Raw genomic sequence first — 21,141 nt, 5'->3', positions numbered from 1 at the left:
TTGAAAGCCAGCTTCGAGAAAACAGGAGCCCTCGTTGATTTCCGAGCCCGAATCGCCGGGTCCAGTCCCTGCGTCCCGCTTATGGCGTTTACGAGCTGGTTGCTGCTCGCATATGTTTCTTTCCTTCCTTTTTGGTGCCGTCGTAGGCACAAGGTGTGGAGGGTAAATGTTAACGTTTTGAAAATAACGATGTTAAAATAACCATCTTCTACATGCTTCTGTTTCGCACCCCAGTTATGTAACCCCCCTCACATAATACTCCAATCGGAGCCCGTGAGGTATTTGAATTAAAAAAAAAATAAACAAAAAATCAGCAGAGCACAAACGAGGAACCTTTACTTACAGCGGCTAAGGTACATCGCTGCCTGTTGCACAAGGTTTTGCCGAAGTCACCATCTTTTGGAATAAAGAAGCTGACGAAGTTTTTTTTTTTTTTTTTTTTTTTCTCAGATACACAATATGCACGAGACGCGGCCGGTTCATCGCGATGAAGCTCGTTGGTATTGCCGCGCTTACGGTGAAACATGCGCCTAATATATAACTGCATCCATATGACATATGTGTAGCGCAAAAGGACAATCGAGGGACACAGAAAAGGTACACAACACAGGTGCTGTCTGTAGCGCCTGATTGTATAAACTCTGTGCTACACACTGTCATGGAGCACCGTTACCGACTCGCCCAAGTTTCCATCCTTGTGAATATAACTGCATGCTCTAAAAATGTTTCTCGCCAATTGAAAGCAGCTGCCGTTTACCTTCCGTCATTTCTATCGATGCTTAGTTCCCATTGTACAGAATGCGTACTTACGTAGCATCAGATAGCGCAGTAATAAGTACGCTCCTTGTTCTAGCGGTAGCCCCGTTTGCCAAAAAATCAAGTCTTCTCTGTGCACCACCGCTTTCTCTTTAGCATTTTTCTCTGCAGTCTAGTGAGAGGCACTGGGGAAACAACAATCGGGAACCGCGCTTCACCACTGGCGACACAGTAAAAAAAGAAGGGAGACAGGCGAGCACAGAACGCGCGCACAAAACGAGAAAAAAATAAACGATGCAATCGTCGCCGAGCAGGTAGAAGTGCGGAACGACTCGCATGAGCAAACACCTACACCGTAAATAAACTACTGCAGCTTCGTGAAAGCAAAAGAGGCGCAGAAGCAGGTTTAACACGCACGCACAACACCAACAGATTGCCGTATTCTGAAGAGAGATAACTGCGTCGTCTGCTCAAGTGGCACCCTCTCGACAAGCAGCGCCCTCTGCCGCTAACGATTGGCTTTCATTGCAAATAGCGCCATCCTCGCCCATAGGGAAGCGCGGGCGCTCGTCACACTAGCCAGTATATTCTAGGCACTATACCGAAACCGCAGGTGCTTTTTTTTTTTTTTTTTTTTTTTTTTTTTTTTTTTTCTTCAACTTTGGCGCGCAGAGGCGATGGCGGAAGGTTCGTTTGCATCGCATTGTTTCAGATCGACCGGACTAAAATGGATTCGCAAAATAGATTGGGTGGCACGCATCCCTGCAGCTTTCTCCAAACTTTCGTGAGTACTGCGAAATACAGCGCAAAGCACGTGTTGCATTCCGTACTTGCCTCGCCTACTCATTGCACCGCTGCCCCCTCGTTACAGATTGTTTGGAATTTTTTTTCTGCATCGACGCGCTATTGCTCAGCGATCTCAATTATTTTTTCGTAATCTTGCTGTGAGTCTATTTGTCAGTGACTGCAAGTGAAGTGTAGAGGAACTAGGGAGCCCTTTTTCGCGCGCTTAAAAGCAGTCCCGGCGGCTCGCACGAAAGGGCTTTCCTTTTGTAGTTCATTTTCGAATACGCCTCCGTTTGGCCCCGGTTAGCCCTGTCCCAGCAAGAGCAACCATTTCTGTTTCCTTTCAGTGTGTACCGAAATAATCTTGATGCACGGCGATTGTGAGATCTTGGCTTCGTCGCAGCTTCTGCTCATGGCCTCTCCCGATGGTATGCCTTGTGCCTCATGGAAAGGTGAGGAGCACTTACTTGAGTGCACCCGCTTGTAAAAATATGTGCTGGTAAAAACCGGTTGCTCCACAAGGGTGCTGATATATGGAATCAAACTGACTTTATTTATGAAGATAGTCCACAGCATGACTTTGATGTGGCCAGGGCATGAATTTCGATCAGCACCGCCACAGCCAAAGCAATTAAAAGCGGGGGAGAATCGAAATTAATGGTGGCCCAACAGCGCGAAACATACACAGACCAAGAAAGAAACGAAACGAGACACACGAACAGCGGTGAACTTACAGCTGATTTTTTTATTGGGAAGAATCACATCATATATATGCACACGAAGAAACAGCGCACATGCGCAATGTCAACGACCTCAAGTTTTGATAAAAAGGAAAAAAAGCATTTAAAAGCACGAGTGCATCGGCAGAACTGCTGCCCACTGTGCAGCATATTCATTTCCCGAGGAGATATTGTGACAAAAGGCGTACTCACGCACCCTTTACTTTTTCTGATGTGAAAAGCTTTGGCTACTTCTCTAGTGCACTGGTAAGAATGAACGACCAAAACATCACTGTCATCAAAAAATGACGTGCACTCGCACGTGGATCAATGCTTCGCTAGGTTAGTTTTTTTTTCAGCGAATTTGCGTGCTCCATGAGCCGCACTATTATGCATTGCACAGTCTGGCCTATGTAGGTAAGGCCACAGGACAGAGTGATTTGATATACTATGCCAGTCTTACAAGGAACATATCTATTTTCATGATTTATGTTGCACATATTTCTTCTGCGCCCCTCGTGCATTCTTTGAACCGCGGCTCCCACTCTTTCTAGTTTGTTAAGAGAAGGAAACAGAACTTTTACCCTATGCTTGCTTCCTACTCTTTTAATTCGGTGCAACAGCGTGTGTACATATGGCATGACTACTACCTTTCTTCTTCCTTCCTCCGAACCCCTTTCCCGCCCTCACATGCTTGAAGACGATTTTAGCGCGTGGAGGACTTTGTCTGCACTCGAGACGAGAACTGAGTTCAGGAAACCAGCTTCCCTGCATTTGTCCGCCTGAGTTAAGAGACTGGACATCATTTTATGATGACAAGATTTCTTCACTGCCATGCCTAAGCATCCCGTAACAATACTACTTTTTACGAGCTTTGAATGAAAGGACCTGTAATTCAGAAGGGGCTTTTCACTCCTAGGTGAATACTGCCAACAGACGTGGGGGGGTTGGAAAGACAACTTTAAATCGAGAAATTGTAAGGCTGTTTCTTGGGGGACTTCATGCGTGAGCCTTAGTCCCGACCCATTACGTGCAAAAACATCAAGAACATTTGACACAAATTCAGGATTCACAGAGCTAGCTAGCACCAGAAAATCTTCCACGGAACGGAAAATGTGCATGCAACAACTGGCTAAATCATTCTCAACTTTCATATCAACCCTGCTTAGATAAATGTCGCTGAGGATGGGAGCTACCTTGGCACCTATGCACACACCAGATTTTTGCGTATAAATTCAACCATCTCACTCAACAAACGTGTCACTCAGGTATTAAGATAACATTTCCAAAAAGGATCCGGTTAAGGTTCCACACTCATTTTGGAACCAGCATTCATCATAGTCCTCCGTAATACATTGCTGAACATACTGAATGAGTTGAGAGTGTGGAAGAGATTATACAAATCAACCACATCTACGCTAAAACCAGCACTGTATACCAAGCTCTCATTTTGGAGCAAATCAGCAACTGCCTCAGAATTAGGAATGAGAAATGGATCCTTTATGCGAAGTGACGACAAATGTTTGCAAAGATAGTAGACACAACCAACTGCCATGAATTGCGGAATTCATATTTTTATTCATTATACTTTGTGTTGTAACAAAATCCTTCACGTCTTACCTTTCCCAGGAGTGGACATTTATTGCATTGTTCTGATTTCCAGGTCCTTCCCTGTCTTTGGTGCGTGTGCTGAAACAGGGATCCTTTGGAGGCAACCTGCAGCTTTCTTCTGTGCTTTTGATTCTGCCTTAGTTTCCATCGGATAGCTGTGACTGGTACGTGTGGGCAAAGGCGTTTCCTATTTGCAGACCAGCATATATATGGTCCAGTGCTTGTCAAGCCAACAATATTTTTCAGTACAAAGTATGATGCTGCTGCAGTTCCACAAAAAAAAATGTTTTTACAATTTTTAGACAGCTTATCTTCAAGTTCTTCGATTTTGTGATCGTGTATATATGTTATGCTACCACTGTTTGTTTTTTTTCCTGTCATGCTGATGCATCAAGGATAATGCTAGGCTGTTATGGCTAGCATGATCTGCTAAGGTAAAGGTACCAGTTTCATTCTACACCAACTGATACAGGTTGTGGGCTCGACCATCCTCAATTTCTTTTTTAAAAAATCATAGCAAATTATATTGCTATGAAGAATATTATCCCAGCTTGTTTTTGGTGAAAAAGTATTTTCCGCCCGTGACCACCATCTTAAAGGAGTATAGACACCAAATTTTGGTGGCATTTTTGTAAGACATTCCTGTATACGGATCGCCACGTGGTTTTCGCCTACGACCGCTAAATAATTCTCAGTTCAATTTTTTTTTTTTTGCCATTTTCGGTTTCAGCAGCTGAGAGATGGCTGTGACATCACAATCAAGTCCAAGCCATGCACGGCATGAAAAAGCCGCAGTATAATCGCCAGCTCTTCACTTGTGATTCCGGTTAATGAGGCAGGCTGGCTTCAGCGTTGTAGTGAATTTAAACATCACAGGATATCACAATTTTTTTGCACCCGACGTGACCTAGACTTAACTTTGGCGTCACAGCCATCACACGGCTTTTAAAATTGAAACGGGTGAGGAAAGAAATTCAATGATAAATTGTTTAGCGGTCATAGGTGGATATCACCTGGTGCTTTCTGTACAGTAATACCTTGCGCATCATTACAGCTAATAAAACACGAACCCAAAAATTAGGTGTCTATAGGTCTCCGCCATGTTTAAAACAAACAGCAATCAAGGTGGCGCGGCAGTCGTCTATGGCCCCAGAGCAGGCGGGAAGCACGGGAGCGGCACTGTGGTGCCACCCCACTGCTGTGGCCATGCTTGCCAAGAGCGTGTTATTGTGATATGCAGGCACCTTTTTGGCAGATAAAATACCCACGCGCTGTGTGAGTACTCCGTGAACCTCAGTAGTGAGTACAAAAGCAATACTTGGAAAAACTTCACGTACACAGCATGCATCGCCTTGTCCTGCACACCGTACCAGACCAAGAGCGGGTTCAAAGCGCACGAGCGAAGTTGTTGCTGCCTTGAAAATGAGCAGGGTTGATTGATATCTATTTGCTATTTGCCCAGCACATTAGCCGCGGAATGCGTTGAGGATTGCAAAGCTTTGGGTGGGTGCAACAACTTTCAGTCGGGTAAGTGAAATGTGATTTTTCTCGCTCGTAAACAGCGCACGCAAACCAGGTAGGAAGTACTCCGCTCAAAGCATCATTGCATTCTCGGACGATTCTTCATACCGAGCACCAAATGAGCGTTGTTGGTAAGCATGGCAACAGTAGCAAGGGCATTGTGCCTTGGCACCGTACAGGTTTGCTTATCCTTGCATTATTTCTTTAAATCACCACGCTGCACGCCTATCTGTTGTGTTCGTGGGAGGTTATTGGTGTCAGCATTTATAATTTCGTCATGGGTATTCAAGCTTTTAGCTTGCATTACAAGCTGCAGCGTCCACATGCTGGTTCCGTAGTTAGGGCTACCAAGTTCAGTCCCGGCCGCCGTGACCACGTTTCTATGTAGGATAAACTCTGAATGCGACAGTGTGCCATGCAGTACATAGTTGATGTAAAGATCCTCAAAATCTGAAACAGCTAGGGGCCCATATGTCGCTCGGGACGCTGAACCCCACAACTCACATTCAAAATTAGCTGCAGTGAATACCACTCAAACCCCTCGGCATAATAAAATTCAGCTCCAATTGAGCAAATCAGTGGCTGTCAGCGCACGCACATTTCATCACAAAATTTAAAATAATTTTAGGTGAACAAAGCTAATGTTAGCCATACAACTTAACCACGGAGGAGTGCAACGCAGATCGCTTGCGCAGCAGCTCACTATGCACATAATACGTACAATTAGAAAGTGAAAAACAAAAAATTGCTTGAGGAATTGTTTACATTATAAACAGGTCTACGCATTAATATCCTGGCTGCCTCGTCAACATTTTACGTGCACTCACAAAATACCATTACGCGTCATAAAGAAGGCCAAACTCGAGTAATTCATGACCTTTGAGCTTGTAACCGCTGTGGCGTAAAGGTGTCGCTATCCAGCCTTCACGCCTAACTGCGATGGCCCACTGTTTACGGCGACCTTCGTCCGTAAGAAACCTGTGCAAGCTTACTAAACTTTACGTTCTTTACCTTCCAGTACATGCCACGGTGATGCAACTAGTCAGCATGGTGCTTTGTTTTTTATTTTTTCGGCTGCAGCAAACCATCGCACAATCACAGTAGGCGAAAGCAACTGAAGCATTGTTTTTCCTACCACGCGAAAGTCTGTAATTACGACAGCGCCACCACATCTTCATGACGTAGCCAGAGTGAAGGTGGTCTATACTCTTTTAAGTTTGCAAGTGATAGCAAAACCTAGTTACACAGATAAATTTGTAAAAAAAATTAACTTTTTGATGCATCACTATAAACAAAAATTTTCATATTAATAAAATGCATTGTTCTTTTGATGTGCAGGAAATAAACAAACCCTGCCTTATTTTTGTTCAAATAAAAATCATAAAATATTGTCACGGACAATAGGGCTAGACGTGCCTAAAAGACAGGGAGAAGCTGTACCAGCAGCCAGCGTTCCTCACAGAGCACGCGAGCAGACTTCAGCGTCTTTTTCTCCCAGGCACCACCTAAGAATCTCGGGAACACCAGGTGGCATTACCCCCCTCCTAAAAAAAAACGAAAGCAGAGGCTGATCGGGAGCGATCGGCCTTATATTTGTTCAAATATAAATTGTAAAATATGGTACAAAAAGCTGAAATTTTGAAATGTTTATCAAATTTTATATTCTTATGGTACTAGGTGCTAGACTAGAGTTCCAGAGTGCCTGGGTTCAAATCCGACTGCCGGCAGCTGCGTTTCGATGGATGCAAAGCGGAGAGGCATCTGTGTGCTGATGTCAATGCATGTTAAAGATCCCCAGGTGGTCAAAATTACTCCGTAGCCCTCCACTATGGGGCCTCTCTCCTTCCGCTTTCGCTCCCATCTTCCTTCCCTCGCAGCGTGATTCAGGTGTCCACGGAAAAACTTTTCCTTTCCTGTAAGCCAATTATTACTATTATAGTACTCAATCTATTTCTCCAACTTTTTTAGAAGACAAAAAGCCTATAAAAGAGATCAAACAACTTAAGGTGCACCTGCAAAAACATTATAAAAGAGATCAAACAATGTAAGGTGCACCTGCAAAAATATTCTAAATCCGAGAAAATTACCTTATTGAGGTTTATTCCTCCGTCAGTTATGTAATGAAGTGGCCCTATTAAAAATATGAAAAATACTAGTTTGCACAGAGCCATTCATTGCCATTTAATTCTGAAAGTTTATTCAAGGTGCTTTTAAGTGAGAAAATAATTTCTCAAGTTGAGCCTTTGCAGGCAACCACGGTGTTGCTCTGTGCCTGCTCATCGCAGCAGCCCACTTTCTGCTGGCTGCGAACTAGCAGTCCACTGCTTGATTGCAATGGTGCTTTAGGCCTGGGCACTGTCAGCTTTAAATGTGCAAATTTTTTGCAGATATATATATATATTACATGACTCAGTACCATTCAATGGCATTTATTTTTTAGAGCTTAATCTAATTTGTGCTTTAGATGAAAAAAAAGAAACATTTCCATTCAGCGATCGCTTTGAACCCTGGCGTTGCTCTGTGCTTGCTCTTCACTGCAATGGATGCCGGAGCTGACGTCAAGGAGACATGTACCAACACCTTGTGGGGGTTCTCACGGGGCTCGGGCTCTGTGCTCAGAACCGAACGCCCTGCCGCTAACTCTGACCACATTCATGGCAGGGAAGAACGAAACACTGAGGCAGAGCCACCGGGCTGGGCTGTTTATTGGGAGTGCCCAATTTTTATCCTTGGTCATAGCAGCATCCGTGCGCTCTGGTGTCGCGGTGTCGTGTCCCCCGGATGAGATATGAGAGGGTAGGGGGAAGGAGGGGCCGCCCGGCACGCTACGCCAGTTCTCTCGCCCCTGCCCTCTCCGCCACTGCTTCAGGGGAAGGAGAGAGCTGAGGTATCCCCGTGAGGGAGACAGAGGGGGTGCTCTCCGTGTCGTGCGGGCGGGGGGGATCTAAAATTCCAACACCCTCCTCCCTTAATCGTGACCTCCACCTGGGTGCCATTTTCCCCTTTGGAGTCGCACGACTGGTCCTTCAGCAGGCCCATGTAATACAGGAATCAGGGCAGGGGTCGGGACTTGGGTTGTTGGACTCTGCTCCTGGTGCCGCTGCCAAAGCGAGGAAGGCCACCCCCTATGCCAAGCGGGCCCCGCATGCAGGCCGTACATCCGACTCGTTCTGCTGAAATCCCTGTCGCCGCAGTCGCGAGCAAACACAAGGGGGCGAATTATCATGGCTCGCCTACCGGTCATGGGCTGCCAGTACGCCCGTGGTACGCTGCTCGCCCACGGCTGCGCCGACTTCCCGCAGGTCGTAAATCGGCATCAGACTCTATCCCGATAGGAGCTCCATACTGTTTTTGTTGAATGCCAGTCTCTGTGCTCGACCTCAAACCGAATACGGCACCTGCATTTGATAGCCCTCCTCGCAGCTGCGGGCAAAGAACAGTCTTCTCTACAGCTTTTTGATCTGCATCTCAAATTACTTTGTGGGGAATTCTGATCCTTGTGCCATGCTACAGCTTCATTTAAATTTTTTTTTGTGTCCGTGGCCTTCAGCAGATTCCTTTATTGTCGAAGCTGGCAGTGCCCAGGCCTAAAGCAGCATTTTATTGAAGCAGTGGAGTGCTGGTTCTGTGTATATTTGCAGCCGGCAGAAAGTGTCCTGCAGTGAAGAGCATGTAAGGAATTTACGGCTTTGTAGCGGAGCACCAGAACAAGAGGACCAGCGTGGCAGGCTTCTCGAACCGAACAGCCCATGCCGTGCTTGCTCACTGAGCACGCGTCGTTCAACCTTATTTTCTTTTTTTGCTGGCTGTGAACGCCGATCTTGGCGCCTCCGCTTTACAGCGGCGCTGTGCGCTACAGGGCCCCCCGACCAAACGGAGCGGCGAAATGTACGTGCCAACGAGGCAGGGATGGCCTCAGCAGCAGGCACGTCGACAGATAAGACAGCAACATCTGAGGAGAGCTCCTAGGGAGGTGTCTCCATGTATTTGGGTTTAAGGCGATTCAGGGAGACTACCTCTTCACGACCATCCAGCAGGATAGTCGCCGACTTTGTGGTCTTGTTGAGGACGCAGTACGGGCCATCATAGGGGGGGCTAAGAGGCGCCTTTAGAGTGTCTAGCCTTAGAAAAACATGTGTCGAGGACGCAAGGTCTGGGTGCACGAAGATCTGACGGTCAGATGGTCAGATGATCGAGGTGGGACTGGGTTTAGGTGTTGAATGCAGTCCCAAAGGCGTTAAAGTACTGCAGGGGCTGGGACGAGGAAGCCGAAGGAATTAACAAGTCTCCGAGATGACTTCGGCCACCGAACAGCCTAGGTCGCTACGAAAAACGGTTCGTAGGCTAAGAAACACCATAGGAAGGTGACCAGCCCAGTGCTCGTGATCTAGGCGAGCAATGAGGGCAGTCTTGAGCTGACGATGGAGCCGCTCAACCATGCCATTGGCACAAGGATGGTATGCTGTGGTGGGGCAGTGTTTAGTGCCGAGCAGACGGGTAAGGGAAGCGAAGAGGATGCATTCAAACTGGCGGCCACGATCCGTGGTAACAGCCAGAGTGGGAAATCTATGCTGAAACGAAGGCTTTGGCAACTGTTTTTGCAGTAATGTCCAGAATGGGCACTGCTTCGAGCCAACGAGTGAAGCGGTCAATCATCATCAGAATGTGCCGGCAGCCATTAGATGGAGGTGGTGGTCCAACCAAATCAAGGTGAACGTGGTCAAAGCAACAACCAGGTGGCAGGAAAGACTGGGGCGGAGTCCTTGTATAGTGAGTCATTTTGACGGACTGGCAAGCAAGACACGTGCGGGCCCACTGGCGAACGTCTAATGTTTGGCCAGACGTACCGCTGGGTAATGAGGCACTATGTGGCTCTGATGCTGGGATGGCAGATGTCGTGAAGGGTGGAAAATGGCAGGATGAAAGACCCCCGGGATGGATGGACGCGGTAGAGCCGATGACAAGTCGCACCAGAGCAATCCAGTCACAAGCGGATGAGGCACGAGCTGCAGACGGAGGGCATGGGGGTGGTCACGCAGGGCCTGAAGCTCAGGGTCTTTGTTATGTTGTTAAAAATTTAGAAATTTCATCTTTTTGTACCTTTCTTCTGTGACTTACACCTAAAAAAACGCTAAGTTGGTTTAATTTGCTGCATTCAAAAGTGCAAGTCGTGCACCGCGATAACCTTTGCACATGCGCAGTTCAGCTGCCCCTACACGCGCAGAGAGAAAAGAGCGTGTGCAGTTTAATTAAAAGGCGTTGGAGCCTAAATGTTTTATGAATTTGTGAAGCCTCTTCGTAGACAATACGACATGTCAGCAATATTTCTTTTTGCACGAGCAGTATCTAGAGTGGTAGGGAGTACTCAGGAGGAGAGATGAAATGCTGGTGTCACCTTTGGCGACCGATTTCTCAAGTGAAATGTACATGTCAGTATTGATTTTGTGAGTGCAGATCCCAAAAGTTATGCTGCATGGCCATTAATTTCAGAGTGGTGGCAAATTGGCTATTTTAATGAGTTTGGTTCAACTGATGGGAAGATTTTTTTTTTAATCCAGTTTTTTCTGTGATAAAGGAGCCCTTTGTTGCCATACGGTTTTTCTTTGTCCATAGCTCATCATCATTAACATCATTAGCTGGACTATACCTACTGCAGAACGAAGGCTTCTCTCATAATCCTTCAGTTAACCCGGTCTTGTGCTAGCTGCACCCACTTGACCCCTGAAAACTTACTAACCTCGTCCACCCACCTGACTTTCTGCCGCCCCCTGCCACGCTTGCCTTCACTTGGAATTCAATTTGTTACTCTTAGCAAATCGGTTATCCTCTCTTTGCAATATATGTCCTGCTTGTGGCCATTTGTTCTTGATTTCGACTAGAATGTCATTATGTAGAGTTGATTTCTTGGACCCACTCTGCATGCTTCCTGTCTTTAGACTACACTTACCATCTTCCATTCCGTAGCTCTATGCATCTACTTCAACTTAAGTATAACCCCTTTAATTGGCCTTCACATTTGAGCCCCATAGATGAGTACTCGTAAGATGCAACTGTTATTTACTTTTCTCCTGAATTATACCGGTAAGCCATGACCTGCAAGAACTTGCCAAATTCGCTCCATCCTAGACTTGTTCTACAGGTTTTCCTTCTGAATTTAATCCTAGTGCCAGCGAAAATAATCTGAGCGCCAACTGATACAATCTGCGCACCGTGTAATTTAATTTGAGTGCCAAGCATTTAATAAAAGCGGCAGTGTTTTTAATCCGAACGCCAACTCGAATAATGACAGCGCCAAACAATTTAATCAGAGTGCCAATGCAATTAATACAAGCGCCAGCGGATTTAATTCATATGTGGAAAATGAATGCGGTAGAGGGCTCTAAAGCACAAAGCATGAATTCCAGAATAAATCGAAATTGAGATCACTTCGCAGACCATGCGACGCTTAGGCGTCACATCTGCATGCACTATTTCGCTTTGTTCTTGTATCTTGCAAAAAACCAAGAACCACACGCAGCTGAAAAACTGCAGTTTATGACACGCCTCTCGCAGCTTTTACTTTAGACGTATGACAAGTGAATAAATATGACTGTCATCTTCTAATTGGCTGGTTAAGCACTGCTTATTATGGGTTGTCATATGCACTGAATCTGCATGCCGATGGCATTTCGGCCTTCACACAACAGCCTGCTGTTTTTACGAAATGGCAACCGGTGCAGAAATGTATTTGTGTTTCTAATAATGATTCAATGCCACTAACAGAAAAGAAGGATTAGTGTAAAACAGAGTTGGTTCAGGCAAGAAGATATGGAGCCAGAGAAACATATCTTATTTTACCGCTTTCTCAATTTTACACGGCCATTACCACGGAAAGAGAGCGTGCGCCGTTGCATTCAGTCTGGCTGTGACATGGCAAAGTGGCTGAAACTATGTACAGCAGAGCTTACAACCCAAACAGCAGTGCTTAATTTGCCTGGGCGGCAATCGTAGCGGCATAGGTGGATAACAAACTACAGGCTTGTAAAAGCACAGAAGCGGCCGTCTTTAAAATGCAATTTTATTTTCTGGGAGACATTCGGTTTAAAACACTTGCATCAAGGCAATATTTGTCATAATACTGATGAAGGCTATCCTATAAGTTGACGCTTCGCTGATTCGGCGCATGGTCTGGAAGATGATCTCAATTTCGATTTATTTCTGGAATTCATGTTTCGTGCTTTGGAGCCCTCTATTGCATTCATTTTCCACATATGGATTAAGTTGGTTGGCACACGGATTAAATTTGCCGGTGCTTGTATTAATTGCTTTGGCACTAAGATTAAATTAGTTGGAGCTGGTATTATTTGAGCTCGCGCTCAAAATAGATATGCTGGCGCTTTAATTAAATGCTTGGCACTCAAATTCAATTACATGGCACGCAGATTATATCAGTCAGCGCTCAGATTATTTGCACTAGCACTAGGATTAAATTCGGGGGAAAACCTGTAGTTATTGCCCTTTCATGGTCTGGATCTGCGGTTGTTACCTGTCCTAAGCAGACACATTCGCCAACAACATCTAGTGCTTTGTTACCTGCAGGGTGGAAGTACTGCTCCATTCACTCTGTTTGCTTTATTCTGCTCCAAACTGCTTCATTCTGCTGCATCCTGCCCCAAAACGCAATATTGTTCCAAAACTCCAAAACTTGATGTTTTGCCATGATGTTTTGATGCCTTGTTATTTTGCCATAAAATTTAGCGAAACATGATTTTTGCTTAACATTAACTGTATTGGGCCATTAATTGTGCCAGGTACAAGAAATGCGGTTCGATGCAATTTGATTAGGTGACTGTGAGAAGTGCAGCAGGGCAGTGGCATGTTGTGCTATAGACCTTTTCACGAGCCTCGGCGAAACTGGTTTGACTGGGCAGTGGGGCGAGTTTGGAAGAGATAATTCTCAACTTTTCCTGTGCTAGCAGCACAGCCCAGTATTCAATATGGCAGCTCCCACGACCACTTTTCGAAAAGGTCTATAGACCAGAGCAAGGAGGGTAAATTGAACACTGCCATTTTGAGAGCGTTCTAGCACCATCTATAGGTGCCGCAGTAAAACTATGGCTCTGGATTGTCAAACGAGGCAGCCGTGGGTGTCTAGCTCTTGCGCTTCTATGTTTCTTTGAAGTTTTCAGAACTGGCTGCTGATAAAATTGTCAAAAGTTAATTTCCGCCTCACAGCAAGGCTATTCTTTACATCTTGCGAGGGCAGAGGCAAGTACAGTGTCCACAAGTGAAGCGAGTGGTTCCTATAAGCGCATGGTACCGTTGCATGCAGGCTTGCTATGGCTGTGACTTTTCTTATTTGATTTGCACCCCCAAGTAATGTCCCATGTAGAAGCAAAACCTTTGCAGTCCGCAATATGTTTTACCTTTGCGTGGTGACTGCAAAAAAATCTGCCGCAGCCCACACCTCACAAAACAGACCGCATGCCGCTACTGCGAGTGAATACTTCTCATTGCCGATAATTGCCCGGTGTCTCTCTTCTTTTTTTTTTTTTTTTTTTTTTTCCTTTCCAACAGGGTTGAAGAAGGAATCAGCAGCACATCAACCAAGCAGGAGATATCAAGAAGTCTTATTTTTGTGACTGGTTGGAGTTGCTTATCATGGCTGTTAAAAAACAAAAAAGGCACTTCCTTGCTGAAATGACAACGGAGACATCAGGGAATCAGAGCAAATGAGACATGTTTACTCGCACTTGCGGCATGCCACCTGTTTGTGCGGTGCGGACTGCAACACATTTTTGCAGACACCACGCGAGGGTAAGATATATTGTGTACTCCAAGGGTCTTGGTAATATGTGGCATATCATTGGGCGTGCAAATCAAAGTGGAAAAGTCACAACCGTAGTATTTTTCGCATAGAAAGGTATTATGCACTTAACCGAACCACTTGCTCCACTTGTGGAAGCTGTGCTTTCCTCTGCCATTGCGAGATGTGCAGAACAGCCTTGCCATGAGGCAGAAATGCACTTTTGACGATTTTGTGGGCAGCAAATTGTGAAAACTTCAAAGAAACGTAAAAGCGTAAGCACTATGAATACCCATGGCCACCTCGTTTGGTAGTGCAGAGCCGTCATTTCGCTGCAGCACCTCTAGATAGCCTTACAGCGCCCTCAATATGGCGGCGATCAATTTACCCTCCGTATTCTGGTCTATAGGGGCCGTCATAGTCTAAACGAAGGCAGCGCACTGGTGGTGGAGGTACAATGCACCTTGGCTGGGCCTAGCTAACATATATAAAATTTTAATAAACTAGAAAAGCGAGCATAAGAAATCTTTTGATCTCAAGTTATTCTAAAACGAGTCACAAATGACTGGGAGGAATTGCAAAAAAAAATGTTTTGTGCACATGACGGCAACTTCTCCCAGCCTTTTGAATCGCCGGTGGTGAGAGAAGTGAGGGCAAGGAGCGAAGCAATCGCCACAGGCTACCATGAGCTGTTGAGGAAACTTTTCTGGTTACAAAGAACTACACGAGTTGTTCCAACAGTTCTGCTGTGAAAATGAGTGTGTACTTCACTATAGAATTGTTGTTAACAACAAACCTGTCAGGTCTATACCAGACAAAAGCATACTTGAAGCATTATGGGGGTGATGCCATGACGGTGTCAATTGCAAGAAATGCTTTCAAGAGTGTTGGCCATAGATAGCCTGTTGCCGACATGTAGCCCCAGTATTACTTAAACGAAAACATGAGTCACTAGGAGACAACCATGAAGTAAAGAAGCTTAAGGGAAAAAAGGCTACCCTTCAGTGCCATCTATCCTTCCTGAAAGTACTACTGAGCAGTGCCCAGGAATTTATCAGCACAGCTGCGGGATCAAAAAGGATATGAAGAAGATAGCGAGTGGCGATGTGCAGCTCGTTTATTTCAATTCCAAGGTAGTGGTGGTGCTTGAGCGTGGACATGTCTAAAGCTGTCAAGTCAGAATAGGCAAAAGCTTTTAGTCAGCTGTGTTACTTTAAACATCTTTACATGTTGAGATATGCGTGCATAGGTAGTACAGCATTGAATATTGAATAAAAAGTAATCAAATTGGATTTTTTTGTATATCAGGAAAAAAATTGCAATTATTAAAAGTGCTTGACCCTAGAAACATGTTCTAAAGCATAGTTTGAGTGCTCCAAAGTGGCATTACCACTGCTCCCTGAGCTGTTCCAAAATGCTCGAGCCTGCTTCCACCCCTGTACCTATTAAGGCGAAAGCCTTCAATGGCTCATACTGTTGCTGTTTGTTCGTTCGGTCACACATAGCTGTCAATCCAATGACGTCATCACCAAAACCGAAAGTAACGTCATCAGGAAAATGAACTTCAGTAGAGTAAGTTGTTGGGCTAGCTGGTATTCTAGATTTAAGGACATAGTTTTCAGCGCAAAGGCATAGTCCCTATAGTCTTTCTTCTTCTTTCCTTTGGCTGCGTGCCTTTGCGCTGAAAACTTTGTCCTTAAATCTAGAAAAATGAAAATCCTATCTCCACCGGGAATCGAACCTCCATCTCTCGGATCCCCTGCCGAGCGCTTTAACCTACTGCGCCATGCCCGGAATCGTGAAACACATCATAATTCTTGTCTACAGTGAGGATGATAGTAGCGATAACAATAATGCTGCAATTAGTGATAATGACAATGATGGAATTAGCAATGGCAATGCAATTAGTTGGTAATGATAATGAGAGCAAATGTGATTCACCTTGTGCACCAACAACATTCAGGCTGTCGCATTTCTGCAGTGTATATTCTACAGTGCCCTCGGAATTTTTGTAAACTGCTGTTCTTATCCGAGGCTATTGACCATTACCTTAGGGTTCCATATATGAATTTTTAGGTCTATGTTTTTGCTTTGCTTGCCTAGGCCATTAAGCATTCTTTGTAATTTGTCCGCTGAGTTAATTAACAAGGCAATGTATTAAATCACTCCTTATCCATAATTGTTCCCACTCCAGGTCTCTGAATACTTCCTCTAAGCAAGTGGCAAATAGTACTGGGGAGATCATGTCTGCTTGCCTAGTGCCTTTCCTTATGGGAATTTTATTACTTTCTTTATGGAGGACTATGGTTGCAATGCAGCCACTATTGATATCTTCCAATACTTTCACATACGGTTCATATACACCCTGATTAGGCAATGACTGCTGACGTTTCGACTGAGTCAAATGCTTATTCTAATCAACGAATGCTATTTATAGAGGCTGGTTATATCCCGAACATCCTTCTATCACCTCGTTGATAGCACGAATGTGATCAATGGTAGAGTACTCTCTCCGAAAACCTGCCTGATCATTTGGTTGATTAAAGTCTAAGGTTGCCCTGATTCTATATTTGATCCCGGATATATCAAATGCACATATATCATATTCCTATACCGAACTCTCAAAATATCCCCCTGAAAATCCTACATTAAAGTTTAGCAGCGTTGTTCATGTCCATCGAATTGCGCGTCGTGCTCTGCAAAGGATTGTTTTAACAGCTCACCGCGATCATTTTTCATGCATGGAGCCGGGTTGTACAGTCTTGGCAGCTGCTGCCTGCCAAGATTTCCGGCGCCTGCGAAGCGGCATTTGGAAGTGTGCCCAATGTACTCTCCTTTTCAGCACTAGGTGGCAGGTGACATTCAATGCGTGTGTACGCCTTGCGGGTCATCGCCGCGCCCTTGGTGAGCAGTGTGTTGCCGACAGGCAACGCACCGCTGCCATACATGTACCATATTCATGCTTCTGGGTTATAGAGAGCCTCATCTGTTGGTATGCCTTATATATGAAATTGCCTATGTATCTAACTATTTCGGGATCCCCTTCGAGTTCAATATATATAACTGTAGGAGCAATGACCTTAGTAAATTTCGTATACGCAGCAGGTAGTATGTTGATTGGTCTGTAATTTTTCAAGTCCTTAGCATCCCCTTTCTTAAAGATCAAGATAACGTCAGCATTCTTCCAAAACTCCGGTGACAATGTCCAGACATTGCATATGCAGGGTGGCCATTTTTCAAGCACTATATCCCCACCGTCCTTCAACAAATCTGCAGTTACCTGAGCCTCTCCAGCTGCTTTCCCCCTTTTCATAGCTTCTAAAGCTTTCTTAACCTCTTCCTTTGTCACTGAACGGAACGTCTGATTGCTCTTAACTATTGCTAATCTCATTATCAGCCTGGTTACTAGGCTACTGCGCAAATCAGTGTAGAACTCCTCGGCTACCTTGGCATGCATACATCGGATTTTCACCTACTTAATTTCCCCTTCACCTCTTTCAGGCTAGCACTGTTTTTTTAGAGCATGCTCGATTCTCTCCGTAATATACTTCCTTGCGTCGAACAAATTACGTTCACTGAGTACCTTTAACATCTCCGCCAGTTCTATCCTGACCGCTGTAATGGAGGTTTTCGCGCCTTGCCATTTCATAATCAGATATTTCATCTGCTTAGGTAGTTTACTGGTAGCCTGTCTAATTATCCTATTGCCTACCTCTGCCATGCACTCATTATCAATGGCTCTGAAATTATCGCTCATTGCTTCTAGACTAAGATCGCCTTGTTCGCTTAAAACTGAATATCTATTCTGTTCAGAGATTCTGAATTCGTACACCTTCCCTCGTGTGGCAAACCTTATCCGTTCCCTCCCAAGTGTTGCGTGCTGCCGGGCTAGTTGATGATTCATGGAGTCGAGAATTTAGCGCAAAAATAACGAACAGACGAAGAAGGACATATAAAATGATTGACTAGCACGAGTCAATCGCCTTATGTGTCCTTCTTCGTCCATTGTTCTTTATTTTTGCGCTACATTCTTGTCTTCGTGTAGCAAGGGGCAGCAGAAAATGAAGTGTGCGAATGAGATGAAGTTTTCAAGGATTAAGTCGCCACAGCTGGCTAAACATTAAGATAGGCATGTAGGGACCTTGATGTCGATATTGGGACCTTGCCATTTTCAATGGGTTCAATGACCAAGATACATAGGATTGGCTTCCCTCTTACAAGCGGTTAAGCGTCCACAACCAGGGAGGCGGCGCCGGGAAGCTGAACAACATAGTGTTTTACGTGACAGGCGTTGCCAGTTTGTAGAGCAGAAACCACAAAGCAAACTTCACCACCTAGTCTGCTTTTAAACACGCCTTTTCTTAGATCTTTGGCCGCCCTTGCATACAAAAGCTGTGTTCCAAACAGTACTTGTGAGCCTAAACCCAGCTGCAAGGGTCTTTCACCAGTTATACTGAAGACATTGTGAACCTGTGTACACATCTAGAAGTCTCCAGCCAGAGATGGATCGGATAAAGCGCATTCTCAAAAACCAAAAAATACGCTTGTGATGAGAATGGCGGATAGCCCTAACTGTGAAAGATGCGGCTGCGAGGAGACCACACAGCATCTCCTTTGCGAGTGCCCTGCTTTATCAAGCGAAAGATATGCGCTGCGTTCGGCTCTGGACCATCTTGAGAGCCGTCCTTTCACAGAGGAGAAAATCCTCGGCCCATGGCCACAGAAGGCGTCTAACGGCAAAGCCTTCAAAGCACTTATGTGTTTTATGAGAGACACAAACTTAATTGAGAAACTGTGACTGTGCTCCTCGCCGCCTTACCCTTCCTATCATTCTCTTCTATCTTTCTCCTTTAAACTCCTCCTTCCCCTTCCCCAGTGCAGGGTAGCAAACCGGAAGCTTTCCTGGTTAATCTCTCTGCCTTCTCTCTCTTTCTCTCAAAAACATCGAGGCTGACGCAGTCCAGATGTTGTTGTCCGAAACCCTATCACTGTTGCCAATATATTCATGCTTTGCCAGGAGCAAAGCAGCGCATTCTGGTTCAGCCACCTTCTGTGCACTTTGAATCACTTTCCAGCTTGGTTCCGTCAGCAGCTTGCTGCTGGACCAGTTTAAAGACTGCGATTGGGGAGGTGACATGACAGCTACTCCTAATTAAGGACATTTGAGGATCTCCATCTAGCCTGGCCATGACCCTTCAGGCTGATTTGCGAGCAAGTGTCTGAAGTGCTGCCATTCATTTATCTGCAGGTTCCTGCTGCGGTTACGCTCATGTATGGCAACGTCAGATCTGGTCAGGCATGTTTATCCCGTTCCGCCTTCCACTGTAGCCTGCCACCTTCATTCCTACGTAACCGTCCCCTCTTTGTGTGGACTCCTGGTGCATATATGACAACCTTCTTATTTGTTATGTGTGCAGAGCTTCTGGTCACATTGTGCGTCATTGTCGCCACCTGCAGATGTGCCTGACTTTATGCGCCTCCTGTGCCCTGGCCACGTCTGTCCTGCAGACAACTTTGACACCTCCACTCACCACCTGCCTACTCGCCTCCATCCTCATAATGCCACTCGGTTTCTTTGCTGCATCTTTGCCCCAGGAAAACTAGTTGCTGCCTGAGGCAAGAACTGCGATTATGTCAACAAATGCAGGGCCACGTTTTGTTCCTACAAATGCACTTGAAGCGGTGAAGGGCCGTTCCTTGTTGATACTGGTGCTACTGTATCTGTGATGTGTAGGAAACTGCACAAGCTAATAAAAGTGAAGACATCATTATCTGATCTTTCGCTTCTCACACCATAATGCGCAGTGTCTTTTGCCTTTACCGCCTGCACGGCCAGGGTCGCCATTCACAGCTCATTATGTACCATAGAATTTGTTCTCTTGTTGTGCTCCTGTGACACCATTTCAGGTTTTGACTTTCTCTCTGACCATGGCACCATCATCATCATCATCTGCGTTAATGCCTAATTAGAACTTCTCCCATGCAGTTTGATGATTTGTCTCCCACTTTGAGAAAACTGGCTGTGGCTGCCGACATTGAGCTTCCTGCATGCTCATCTTCCTCCTTACAAGAGAATTAAAGGAGACTTTTATCCTGCAGTGGGTGTAGTCAGGCTGGTTAGGATGATGATGAGGAACCTGTTCGGCTATGCTCTTGCCATTTTTTTTTTCTTTGCTGTTGCACACTATTGCATCCTCTTCACCTAAAAAAAAGTGCAAGACACCCCTACATAAAAACGTACACAATATCCATGGAAAACTACTTGTTGTGAGATGCTAGTCATTGTTGCATGGCTAGTGTTTTGTACTTTCCTATGTGCAGAAAGTGCCGAGCATTGTTTTCATCGAGTCACACTAGCTTCATTTTTTATTTATCGATTTAATTATACATACTATCGATCCAACCTGGACGAAGATAGGAGTGGACACAATGTCAAACTTGGAATAGCGCAGCCATTTCGTATCCAAAAAAGAAAAACAACTTTACCAAAAAAATAAAAGTGGACACTGCTCAGTTCTATGGCGCAGCTAGGAAGTGTTGTATGGTGCTTCATTTCTTTCTTTTCTGACATGATGGGAAGTTTTACTGAAGAGCCAAGATTTTGTTGGGGAAGCAGTTTCAGATAACAGAAATAAGCAATTGGTCATATATGTGCTTGGTAGAAGAACATCACTGCTATTCTGCGAGCATGAAACTGTGCGGCTTGTCTGAGTTCCTAACATTTTTTAGTTGCCCCAGTTTTTGTAAAATAGGGGTTTGTTTCTAACTAGACATGCAAGTATTTAGACATTTCTTGACAGATGAACATAACGCATGCCTGCAAGACCTGAAAGGCACTGTGTTTTGTTGTGCCCGAGTGCATATGTAGCAAATATGGTAAGTGCAGCACATGCCCTCTCATTTTGGAGATGTAAATTCAGGGGCTAACCGGATGGGTAGTAAGGACCTTGTAATGCTTGTAAA

The 21,141-nt window shown here is 45.1% G+C and overlaps 1 long non-coding RNA gene across 3 annotated transcripts; it reads left to right on the top strand.

Moving 5' to 3' along the window:
- The first annotated feature begins 1,421 nt into the window (after positions 1-1,421).
- On the top strand, positions 1,422-19,963 carry LOC146206816 (uncharacterized). 3 transcript variants are annotated; one of them, XR_014703289.1, is made up of 5 exons: positions 1,422-1,540; positions 1,890-1,994; positions 3,925-4,036; positions 13,950-14,189; positions 19,636-19,963. It is a non-coding gene; the product is annotated as an uncharacterized LOC146206816 (long non-coding RNA). The 3 variants fall into 3 exon arrangements; XR_014703288.1 differs by lacking the exon at positions 13,950-14,189; XR_014703290.1 differs by lacking the exon at positions 13,950-14,189 and having other exon boundaries at positions 19,596-19,963.
- The last annotated feature ends 1,178 nt before the right edge of the window (positions 19,964-21,141 follow it).

The sequence above is a fragment of the Amblyomma maculatum genome, chromosome 1 (assembly GCF_055883805.1).
Source record: "Amblyomma maculatum isolate TAMU_Amacu chromosome 1, ASM5588380v1, whole genome shotgun sequence".
Taxonomy (NCBI): domain Eukaryota; kingdom Metazoa; phylum Arthropoda; class Arachnida; order Ixodida; family Ixodidae; genus Amblyomma; species Amblyomma maculatum.
Note: the sequence above shows the minus strand (reverse complement) of the source record. Positions and strands in the feature narration are given on the sequence as shown.